Raw genomic sequence first — 12,259 nt, 5'->3', positions numbered from 1 at the left:
GGATGAATTCAAGAAGTGAGCTGATTTCCAGAAAACGGAAAGCTGTAACTTTAAAAAGGGGGGGGGGGGTTCTGAGCTGAAAAGATGCTGAGCCAAAGGAATGTTACTTCAGTTTCTGTCTCAAGGCCAGGCAAACATTGGAGAGAGATTGGGGGGAGGGGGGGAACGTGTTGGTCTGAAGCAGCAGAACAAAGATGTTTAGCAGATTCAAGGACCAAAAAGGAATAACAAGCTTAGTTTATATGATTTGGGTTTAATTCCAGGGGAAGCGTAATGAAGGAAATAAATTTGTCAAAATTGGAGAGTGATGGTTGAGAACAGATGGATAGAGCATAAAGAAACGGTCTCAGTTAATTACTCTTAGCATTCCACAATTAGGGATGCATCTGCCGATCAGTCTCCAGTTCTGACATATTTATTTCCTTTACAATGTTTCCTCCCCACCCCCCACCCCCAATTTAAACCCAAACAAATGGTAACCATATAAACTAAGCTCATCATTCCTGTTTGGAACTTGAATCTGATGCATGCTACTTTACTGCTCACCCTCTACATATATGTATGGTAGCTTTCATTTCACTGTATCTGAAGAAGTGTGTACGTGCAAATGAAAGCTTATACCTAGAATAAAACTTGGTGGTATTAAAGGTGATACTGGACTCAGACTTTGTTCAGATGGAGAGAGATGTACTTGCAGAATTCAAAGGTATTGAAGGAGGAGACTAGAACCAGATCAGTAGCATTGTTCTTTTGGCATTTCTTAAATCACTATTTGCAAATCCAACTGAATTGGCAGTTTCCACTGATTCCACTGCAGATCTCATCATGTCATTCCGCAGGCTTCCCTATCCACAAGAAGGACCATGGCTCAGTGGTAACACATCTACTTGGCATGCAGAAGGTCCCAGGTTTAATCCCCAGCATCTTCAGCTAAAGGATCAGATAGTAAATGATGTGAAAGATGTGTCTACCTGAGACTCTGGAAAGATGCTGCCAGCCTGAGTAGACAATACTGACTTTGATGGACCAATGATCTGGTTCAGCATAAGGTATCTCTGTGTGTCCATGTGTCTTCCATGTACCTCAGGAACAGCATTCCATGGAGATTCAGTGAGAGGGGGAAGAAAGGAAAGTTTCATTGGGCTATTGCTAGTCAATATCCATCCCCTTATGCATTTTCAGCAACAGGACCTTGTGGGTCTGTTTTTGGAAGATGCTGAGCTGCAGCCAAATACCACAGATGTGACATTGGGGGCTTCAGGAAGACTGAGGAGAAAGGCACTGCAAGCCATGCTCTCCCCCTGAACTCAGAGGCAGCTCAACACTCAGGTACCATCTGATACCACTGACCACAGCCAGCACTGTTGACTTCTCTCTTTCCTGTGGGCATAGGGTGACTGTTTAACTTATGGCTTGAAACAAACAAATAGCAACAAACTCACAAAATGTGTAGTTCCTAAGGGGAAAGTGTTGGTGACTCCATCTACTAATTTAACTACCACCAATGAGAGACAATGGGATCACAAAGAGTCGGACTCAACTGTGCGACTGAACAACAACAACAATGAGAGACTGCTTTGAGGTCTAGGATGGGGCTTGGATGCAGAGTGTGGGACCAGGATAGATGCCGATAGAAATACTAGAGAAGGGATCTACAGGGTGGTGCCTGTGGCTACCATGCGACTTGCCACTCTGTTTCTTGGCATACAGTTGCTTCCTTCCCCAAGAAGCTCTTTCTTAAAGCAAAGAGCCAAAATTGGCTTTCTTCTATTTCACCAGAGTAACAGGAGTCCAAGAAGTATCAAAACCAGGGCTTAAAAAAAAAATCCCAACAAGAACTCCTTTGCACATTAGGCCACACCTCTGACATCACTATTGTTTCACACAGGGCTTTTTTGTAGTAAAAACCCAGCAGGGACTTAGGCCACACCCCCTCATGCCAAGCCGGCTGGAACTGTGTTCCTGCTCAAGAAAAGCCCTGATCAAAACACTCCCAGTCATATCTGGGAGGCTGATTCCAGAAGGTGGTGCTGGGGCATTCCAGCTCTACCCCATGGCCATTGGCTTATGGGATTCCACAAGGCTCTGTCTTGTCTCCATGCTATTTAATACCTACATGAAGCCATTGGAATGGGTCATCAGGAGGTTTGGGCTATGGTGTTACCAATATAGGGATAATACCCAGCTCTGCCTTTCTTACCTAAGAAGAGCCCTGCTGGGTGAGACCAGTGGTCCATGTAGTCTAATATCCTGTCTCATACAGTAGCCAACCAGTTCCTCTGGTGGGCTAGTAAAAGGCTAGAGACCAAGGCAGTCACCTGATATTTCTTCCTGGCTTTGCAATTCAGAATATGGAGGTTCATGTTAACCAACATGGCTAGTAGCCACTGACAGATCTTTCCTCCATGAGTCTATCTAATCTCTTTTTAAAGCTGCCTGTGCCCATCACTACATGCTCTGGCAAGCCAGTGCGGTTGATGTTCTAAACTAAGGCTTGGAGTCAGTAATTGCCTGGATGAGGATAAATCATGTACAACTTAATCTTGACAGGACAAAGGTGCTCTGGGTTAGTAAAAAGGCAGACCAGAGACTTGAGATCTCCCTTGTCTTGGTTGGGGTTACAATCCATGTCCTACGGGCAGCTGGTATCTTAAGAGGATATGAACTTAAAAGAAGATAAATTTGAGGAAATGTAAAAATTGTCTCAGTATTGTGTAGCAGCACTGGAGAAATATGATGGACCTAGTTGGTTACTTAATGGAGCACACTCTTTGAAGGAACTGACACAATTTGACAAGACTTTGGAAGACATTTATTGTGACTGGTTTCCGACTATAGCTTTGCAGAGAGGTCCGGTTTCCTGAAATGGTTTTTCTGCAACTTTGCACTTGATTTTTTGAGACTGTTATTTATGAACTTTAGGATTGTATGGATTAATCATTGATGAACCAAACTCAATATCACTTTAGACTTTCATGCATTTGAAATCTTTATAAATACTTTATAAATACATTGAAAGGAAAAGGGAAGGGAAGGTCCCCTGTGCAAGCACCAGTCGTTTCTGACTCTGGGGTGACATTGCTTTCACAACGTTTTCACGGCAGACTTTTTACGGGGTGGTTTGCCATTGCCTCCCCCAGTCATCTACGCTTTCCCCCCACCAACCTTGGAAGGATGGAAGGCTGAGTCAACCTCGAGCTGGCTACCTGAAAACCCAGCTTCTGCCGGGGATCGAACTCAGGTCGTGAGCAGAGCTTAGGACTGCAGTACTGCAGCTTTAACACTCTGTGCCACAGGGAAATTGGAAAATACTTTATAAATACAAATCTTGTGTAAGGATTGTATCTCTATTGTAGAGCGGCATTGGAGCAATACGTAAAGACATTTATGTTGAAGTACTTACATTGAAACTTATGGAAATTGTATTTCATTATTGATACCATGATTTCCTGTGGTTGTTTTGCACTGCACTGTTCTGAAATAAAGAGCATTGCCCCTTGCGCTAAATTCCAAATGGTCCTCTGAGAAAATAATAATGTTGTTTTTGCAATCCCGAGACTTAAAGGTCAAAAAGTGTTCTCCTTTCACTTGCACTATGTGCTTTTCCAACTGATGTGGCAAGTTAAAGTTCCTCTTCTCAAAATATATTGTTTAGATGTTGAGTTGGGAAAACAGAGCATGGGTGAAATGTTGGCTTTTTATTCTGTATATTGCAACATTTGATTCCTTTATAACACATACTTTATAACATGTCTTTTAATAATTTTCAGTATTTGTATTTATGTGTGATATATATATATTGATTCAGATCTTTGTACTTGATTGTATAATTTTTGTACCTGACACTGATATGTAGTGCTTGAATGGCACACATTAGAAATTTTTGTATGATAAGTATGCTAAGAATCATTAAAGATATTTGTTCATTGATAGTTAGTAGGGTTGCCAGCCTCCAAGTGCGTTGAAAACAACCTTACGGTTATAGTGACAAAATTACTAAACTCTATATATTACAATGAACTATTTATAATGAAATTACATTATTGTATTACAAAAATACGCAATTCACAAATACACAATCAGTAGAGTTCCAATGTACAGGAGGCCGACTAAGATATCCTGCTTCGAAGTTTTCTTCCAGCAAAGGTGCACTCTACATTATTTTCTCAATGGGGTTATACAACTCTCACAAGGTTTACAACATTCCATTGGAAGGTAACCTCACACTCTTCCTCCTTCAACATTTAACATCCTTTGTATATAATCTTCATAGTAGACATAACGTCTTATCATTCTTACATTCTGTGGGACTTGATGTAGTCTGATGTGTTCATGATGACAACAGGTCCTCCTTTGTCTGCCTCTTTAATTGTAATATCAATATTGTTCCTGAGTCTGTCTATGATATATTGTGAAGATGTAGTATGTTCTTCCTTGTTCTGTTCTTGTGTATCTTGGAAATATTCCTTTAGTCGACGATGGCGGAAAAAGGTTTCCAGATCCCCACAGAGCTGAATCGTCTGAAAGGAAGGCCATAGACCAGGAGTGGCCAACGGTAGCTCTCCGGATGGTTTTTTTGCCTACAACTCCCATCAGCCCCAGCCATTGGCCATGCTGGCTGGGGCTGATGGGGGTTGTAGGCAAAAAAAATCTGGAGAGCTACCGTTGGCCACCCCTGCCATAGACAGTCTCAGGAACAATATGGATATTACAATTAAAGAGGTAGACAAAGGAGGAGCTGTTGTCATCATGAACACATCACACTACATCAAGGAGGCTCAAGGGCAACTCTCAAATACTTCATTTTGCAAACCACTGGACTCAGACCCCACACAGAAATATAAAAAAGAACTAAACAAGATAACAAAGGAATTACCACTGAGCATTTGGGAACAGATCCTGTCAGACGCATCACAGGAACCTCGACAAGGTACTTTTTATCTTCTACCCAAAATAGACAAACCAGGCAGCCTGGGACATCCCATTGTGTTGGGGATAGGCACTATCACTGAGGGGGTATCTGGATATATGGACTCTATTCTAAGATCCTATGCCACCAGTGCCCCTAGTTACGTTCGTGACACTACAGATTTTCTGAGGAAAATACAATCTTTGGACAACCTTCCAGAGAACACTGTCTTAGCTACCATGGATGTGGAATCTTTAAATACCAACATCCCACACCAAGATGGATTACAAGCTGTAAATAATATAATCTCTGATAAAAACACAGCTGACTTTGCCACAGAACTGTGCCATTTTGTTCTCACCCATAACTATTTCAGGTTTGGCAATGAACTTTTCCTATAGATTAATGGTACAGCCATGGGCACCCGCATGGCCCCACAACATGCTAACATCTCTATGGATGACTTGGAGCAACGCTTCCTAGACTCCCACCCACTCATACCTACCTTATACCTGTGTTATATTGATGACATCTTTATGGTCTGGACACATGGTAAAGAAGCCCTGGATGCATTCCACCAAGCATTCAATGACTTTCATCCTACTATCAACCTGTCTCTTTTTAATAATGGTTAAGATGATAAAATGGGGGTTTAGAGGAAAACTTGATTATTGAAGAATGTTGTTTTTTGTATGCTTCCTGGGAACTGGTGCTTTGGCACCTGTCCCAGAGTTGTGAAGGCTATGCTATATCCGTAATTTTGTTAATAAAGAGTTTTGAATTTTTCATTCAGGATGTGTTTTGTTGTTTATTATATTCTGTTAGATAAGGTTAACGTTAAGTATTTTGAGGTTGAAGCCTTTGGTAAGTGGGCTCCACAAGAACAAGGAAAACGAACCGAAGAAGCGTGAGCAACCTGCATGGGGAAGGAGGGGAGTCCTAGCAGTGGAGGGACCCCCTTCGTCCCAAATCCTTACATCAGTTGGCAACCCATCTGGGCCAAGTGGCATGATTGTGTGTATTTATTGGATTTTAAACAGGGCTCTGGGTGGATAGCAACAATCAATTAGGTTTAAATCTTCAACAAATGTTTAAAACAGAATTTTACAACAGTCAATAAGATGGCACTTACAATAGTGCCTCATTTCCTGAAAGGCAGGGGTAGGGGTGAAGGAAAAGAAAGATGGAAGGGAAAGGGAAAAGGAAAAGGAGGAATTAAGCCTGGTTAAAAATCATTGCTGTCCTCAGTCACAGGACTGCCATCCTCTTCAGGGGTCACAAGAGGGGAAGGGGACAAGACCCTTTCCAGAGCTGTTTTAGCCTTCAGATTGCTTTTTTCAAAAAACAAGGGCTGGAAGGCTCAGCAATATTTCTTAAAGCTAAATTATTTCTTTTATTTGGGGAAGTTTTCATCTATCCATCCATCTTTACATTTTTAATTTTTCTGAAAATGTGGAACAGATGTATAGAGAAATCCCTGCCATTTGTTCCTAGCTCCATTTTGAAATTTTATTAATCCATGGTCGATGGCCTGGTTTGGAACTAGGGCTGCCAAGTCCCCAATCCAGGTGGGGGTTCCCCCACCTGGGAGGTTCCCAACCCGCCAGCCCACATTGGGCCTGTGGGGGGAACCTCCCTCGACGTCATCGGCATGATGACATCACCCAGAAGTGACATCATCATGCTAGTTCTGGTGCACGGCGGCCACTCTAGGCGTTTCTGGGAAAACTCTATGGTTTTCCCAGATGCTCTAGCCATTTGGGAGGGAAAACGCTATGGTACAATAGGTACCGGAGAGCAGAGGGGACTTGGCAATCCTATTTGGAACAAGATACAGGCTGGCACAGGGGAGGTCTGATTTTGACCTCTGTACTAAGTATAGATGCTGCAGATCTGCTTAATAATACAGCTGTATAATACAGCTCTACCTACAGCAACTGGCATGGCCCCCTCACCTTCACAGATAGCCCAGAACAGAAGCTTTCATTTGAATGTCCATCACCCTCAAATCCATACAGGTAATACTAGAGAGGGTGCGTTCAGCATCCAACAGTTGAAAGTGTATACTTCCTGGACATATTTAAAATTAGGGTTGCCCAAGGGCTCTGAGGGAAAAATATTCTGCCCTTCTGAGCAGCTGAAGTTTTTCATTCCTTCTAGGTATATATCCTCTGACCTGGTAAGTAACATCCCATTTGGCCTCTATTAAAGACCCAGAACTTTTTTAACCCCCTCCAAGCAGTTAGCAACTCTTGTAAAAATGAAACCATTTCCGTATCTGTTCCTCTTTCCATTAAATTAAGGCAACTTTCAAATCATAAGCTGAATTACATTTCCTCTTTAAAAACAATTGTTCTACAGAATGAGGAAGGTGTATGAAATTTTGCAAGTAGAAATAATAGACAACTTTTGGACCTTTCTCAATTCATTTTTGTTTATATACCTATTAGGATTTCCCCCCAGTTACTCCTAAAAAGTTTTCCCCTCTGTCTAAGTGGCATGAGATCATCTGGGGTTGTACCCTGCTCCTAAGGGAAATTGCCTGTGGGATTTCAGGCAGATAGGAGAAAGCACCTCAGATTTATATGTAAGGGGAAAAATTGCAGAGCAAAGGTAGCTAAAAAGGGAATAGCAATTTTGGGCTGCATCAACAGATGTATAGTGTCAAGATCAAGCAAAGTGATAGTATCGTTTTACTCTGCTCTAGTTAGACTTCACCTGAAGTACTGTGGTCAGTTTTGGGCACCACGATTTAAGGACAAGCTGGAACATATCCAGAGGAGGGCAAGAAACATGGTGAGGGGTCTGGAGAAAGGCTAATGTAGCTGGGTATGTTTAGCCTGGAGAGGAGGCAACCAAAAAGTGAAGTGGTAACCATCTTCAAGAACATGAAGGGCTATCATATAGAGCAGGGTGGCCAAACTTGCTTAAGGTAAGAGCCACATTTAATAAATGTGAGATGTTTGAGAGCCTCAAGGTGTGACCATCAGATGTTCAAGAGAGGAAGGAAGGAAGGAAGGAAGGAAGGAAGGAAGGAAGGAAGGAAGGAAGGAAGGAAGGAAGGAAGGAAGGAAGGAAGGAAGGAAGGAAGGAAGGAAGGAAGGAAGGAAAATAGATGGTGGAGGGAGGGAGAAGTGGAACAAAAGCAACTTTAACTTTAAATGCATTCTCCAGCTGGCTTGGCTTGGAGAAGTGATTTAAAGAGAAAGATGCCTTCTCCAAGCTGACCAATGGGGTGGTGGGGGCTTTAGGAGCCACACAATATGTGTGAAACAGCCACATGTGGCTCCTAAGCCACAGTTTGGCCACCCCTGATATAGAGGATGGTGTGGAGTTGTTTTCTGTTGCCCTAGAAGGATGGACTGGAACCAATGGATTGAAATTAAATCAAAAGAGTTTTTGATTAAACATTAGGAAGAACTTCCTGATAGAATGGTTGCTGAACAGAACAGCCTTCCTTGGAGGTGGTGGGCCATCTGACAGCAATGTTGATTCTGTGAATTTAGGCAGATCATGAGAGGGTGGGTGGAAAGAGTTGCATCAGTACTTCATTCTTGCAGCCCTTTCATATATGCCAGGGAAATGCTGATCATCACATTGGGGGCAATTTTCTCAAGGCCTGTTTGAAGGTTTTTAAACAGAGGGAGATGGCCATCTGACAGCAATGTTGATTCTGTGAATTTAGGCAGATCATGAGAGGGTGGGTGGAAAGGGTTGCATCAGTACTTCATTCTTGCAGCCCTTTCATACATGCCAGGGAAATGCTGATCATCACATTGGGGGCAATTTTCTCAAGGCCTGTTTGAAGGTTTTTAAACAGAGGGTAGATGGCCATCTGACAGCAATGTTGATTCTGTGAATTTAGGCAGATCATGAGAGGGTGGGTGGAAAGGGTTGCATCAGTACTTCATTCTTGCAGCCCTTTCATACATGCCAGGGAAATGCTGATCATCACATTGGGGGCAATTTTCTCAAGGCCTGTTTGACCAGGGATCCTGGAGGGTTTTTTGCCATCTTTTGTGTACGGAGCAGGGGTTACTGTATGTGTGTATGAGTATGTGTGTGTGAAGGAAGGAAGGAAGTGGGGAGGAGGCAAGGGCAGTGCTACTTTTTCAGCAGGTCGCTCACTGCCGCTGCCCTCAGCACTGATCGTGAGTGTGCCAGAGGGGTATAGGAACCCAGCTTTCGCAGTGGTTTTTCTCGACAATCAGCTGATCAGCATGGGGCGGGGGGAGTGTCGGCCTTTAAAGAGCCTGGGAAGGTACTTCACTGCTCCTTCCCAGGCCTTAAAATTGTGAATTATGGAGGGAGGAGGAGGCGTGAGGAGGGGAAGGGCACCGAGACCCTGTGTGGCCCAGTTGCTAACAGGCCATGGACCGGGATCAGTCTGCGGCCCGGGGGTTGGAGACCCCTGGTGTAGAAGGTTGGACTAGATGACCCTAAAAGTCCCTTTCAACTCTACGATTCTATGAAAGAGACCCCTAAATTGTCATGACTGTCTTTTTTCAGGATGTTCAAGTGTGAGTGCATGCATGAATGTATGTATATGTCAGGGGAGGCCAATGGTAGCTCTCCAGATGTTTTTTTGCCTACAACTCCCATCAGCCCCAGCCAGCATGGCCAATGGCTGGGGCTGATGGGAGTTGTAGGCAAAAAACATCTGGAGAACTACCATTGGCCACCCCTTGCATATGTGACTATTTGTATACAACACAGAACATACTGGAAAAGAAAGCTACTTTGCCTACCATCCCATCTTAGTGTGCTTGTTTTCACTGTTTTCCTTTTGCCTCCTGCTGGAGACAGGTTTTCTCCAGGTTTTGGGGCACCAAACCTGCCTGCCCATAGCTGGTTGGCAGGGGGACCCCTACTCCCAAAGTGCTCTGTTGGTGCCCAATGTGCTGGCATGACGACATCACCCTGAAGTGAGGCTATCATGTCAGGCATGTCACACACCGTGACGCTCTAGCATTTTGGGGGAAATAAAGACAAGTCCTCTGCCCAGAGCTAGGTAAGACCTGGCAATCCCATGCCAAACTGACTCCCAGGATGACAGGTAGGCAAAGATTAAAACACTGAATGTGCTGGAACAGGGTAAAGGGAAGGGTGGAATTAGACATGCCATTTACCTACTGGGAGAGCTCCTGCCCCAGCCCCTATTGCCTGCCAGCACTCCAGTGGCCAATGGGAGAAAGTCAATATGGCAGGATTATGTCACTTCCAAGGAAAATTTGAGTTTACCAATGATGATTCCACCAGTCACCTTTACTAATGAACCTCCCTTCACTTACACTCATGTTTTTGCTCCCCCCCCCCCCAAAAATAGACAGTGGGTTGGATCCAGCCAGCTTTTGAGACAGTGAAAAAGAAAGAAAGGGTAACCTTTGACTAGTAACCATAACCAAGTTGTGACGGACATAAGGTTGCCAAGATGTGTATGTGTAAAGTGCCATTAAGACACAGCCAAATTATCGCTGCCCTGTGGGATTTTCAAGGCAAGCGACATTCAGGGGTGGTTTGCCATTGCCTGCCGCTGCATCATGACCCTGGACTTCCTTAGTGGTCTCCAATCCAAATGCCAACTGGGGTGACCCTGCTTAGGTGCTAAGATCTGATGAAACTGGGCTAGCTTGGATTGTCCAAGTCAGGGAAGGTTGCCAGTACTGCTGGAGAAAAATGTCATACCTTGAAAAGAAGCTTTGAGCATGTGTGAATATCACACAATGCATGTGATATGGCTGTCTCCCCTGACCCAGCTTGTAGTCACATCACATGTATAATTGGGGAACTCACCTTCCAAAGCACCCCATTGCTTTATGCAGTTTGGGAGCCCTGCACAGAGGGAAGAGGAGCTTCAGCCTACCCTCCCAGGCAGTTTTTCCAAGAGGAAAAAGAGGAAACTCCTCTTGGAGTTTTTCCAAGAGGAAATGGTCACAAGGGTCCACAGGGTATGGCACAAGTAAAAGCCATGTGGAACAGGCACTCTAGTAAGGAGACGACTTTGGCAAGGCTGAGTGGAAAAGTTAATCGGATCCAGCTGTCAGACCTTGTAACTTGCTTACTGAAATGTGTTTTAAACCAGCCATGTTTTCTTGCCCTAACTAACTCCATTTTGAATGCTATTACTAACCATGGGAATAAAGGTTTGCATTTCAAACACTTTTGTAACAGCTATTAACCGCAGTGAGAAATTCCTTGCATAGTACTAACAAATGCAGCTAGACTTTGAAGATATCTAGCCTCAAGGTAACCAGCAGGGTTCCTTCCTTGAGAAAGAGATAAGGAGACCTGAGAACCGGCAATAGACTCCAGAAAGTGTGAAAAAGGGTTTATTGTTTAGCTTTGATGTGAGGGGTTAAAATAGTATGTTCTGCCTCGACTTATATCAATCTCAATTCGTATCTGTACCAGACCACTAGTTCTCAAATAAATGGATTAATTTTGCTACAAAGAATGGTCCGTTTTACTTTGAAGTTCCAAATCTGACACCAGCCTCCTGCCATACCACAGGTTGGGGTTTATAAATATACTTTTGAATGGTGTTGTACGTACAATAGTATTGGTCATTTTGATGGCGGTTAACAAACTTGCCCATGCCTTGCCCCACTGCCTGCAATTTGATCCAAATTGGTCCCACACACAAGTGCTTTGTGCTCAACATGTATAGAAAGATCTCAGGAATTTAATTTGTGGACTACTGTTTCTGGATCCACAGGTAAAAACTACCAGATCGAGGAATGGCTTAAAACAATTTACAAATGAACAATATCTTTTACGAAGATTGTGTGATCTTAGGGAAATACTTGGGGTTTCTATTTGCCCGCTGGCAGAGGGAGACCTTCTGCACCCTGGCTACTTCTGTCTGTTTCTGCTCAGCTGGGAGACAGGAAGAAAATGGCAGGCAAAATGGGTGAGCAGGCACTGGTATTTCTCATACTTTCACACCACTTCCTAACTGACCCAGAAATGACGCCATCATGGTGTGATGCTCTGGCATTTGCCCAAAACTCTATGGTTAAGTCATAGAATTTTGGGCAAATGCTACAGCAGTACCCACTGTGACCACTGCTGCATAGGAAGTGATATTGTAGCAGGGAAATCCTATTTATACATTACCAATTTCTGCCGGATCAATAACGGAGGCCGTGGACACGAGGGATCAGGAAAACAGCTTCTTTATTTAACGTGCATAAGCGCTCTATACACGGGCATCAGAGAGAGGGTCTGAACTCTCAGCTCTGAGCAGTGAATTACAATTGCCTGCCACCTTTTATCGGATTTCTTCTCCCCAATTGCCAACTCAATATACTACGTCACAAATATACTACGTCACATTTTCACCACAATTCG

This window comes from Heteronotia binoei, chromosome 5 (genome assembly GCF_032191835.1).
Source record: "Heteronotia binoei isolate CCM8104 ecotype False Entrance Well chromosome 5, APGP_CSIRO_Hbin_v1, whole genome shotgun sequence".
NCBI lineage: Eukaryota > Metazoa > Chordata > Lepidosauria > Squamata > Gekkonidae > Heteronotia > Heteronotia binoei.
Note: the sequence above shows the minus strand (reverse complement) of the source record.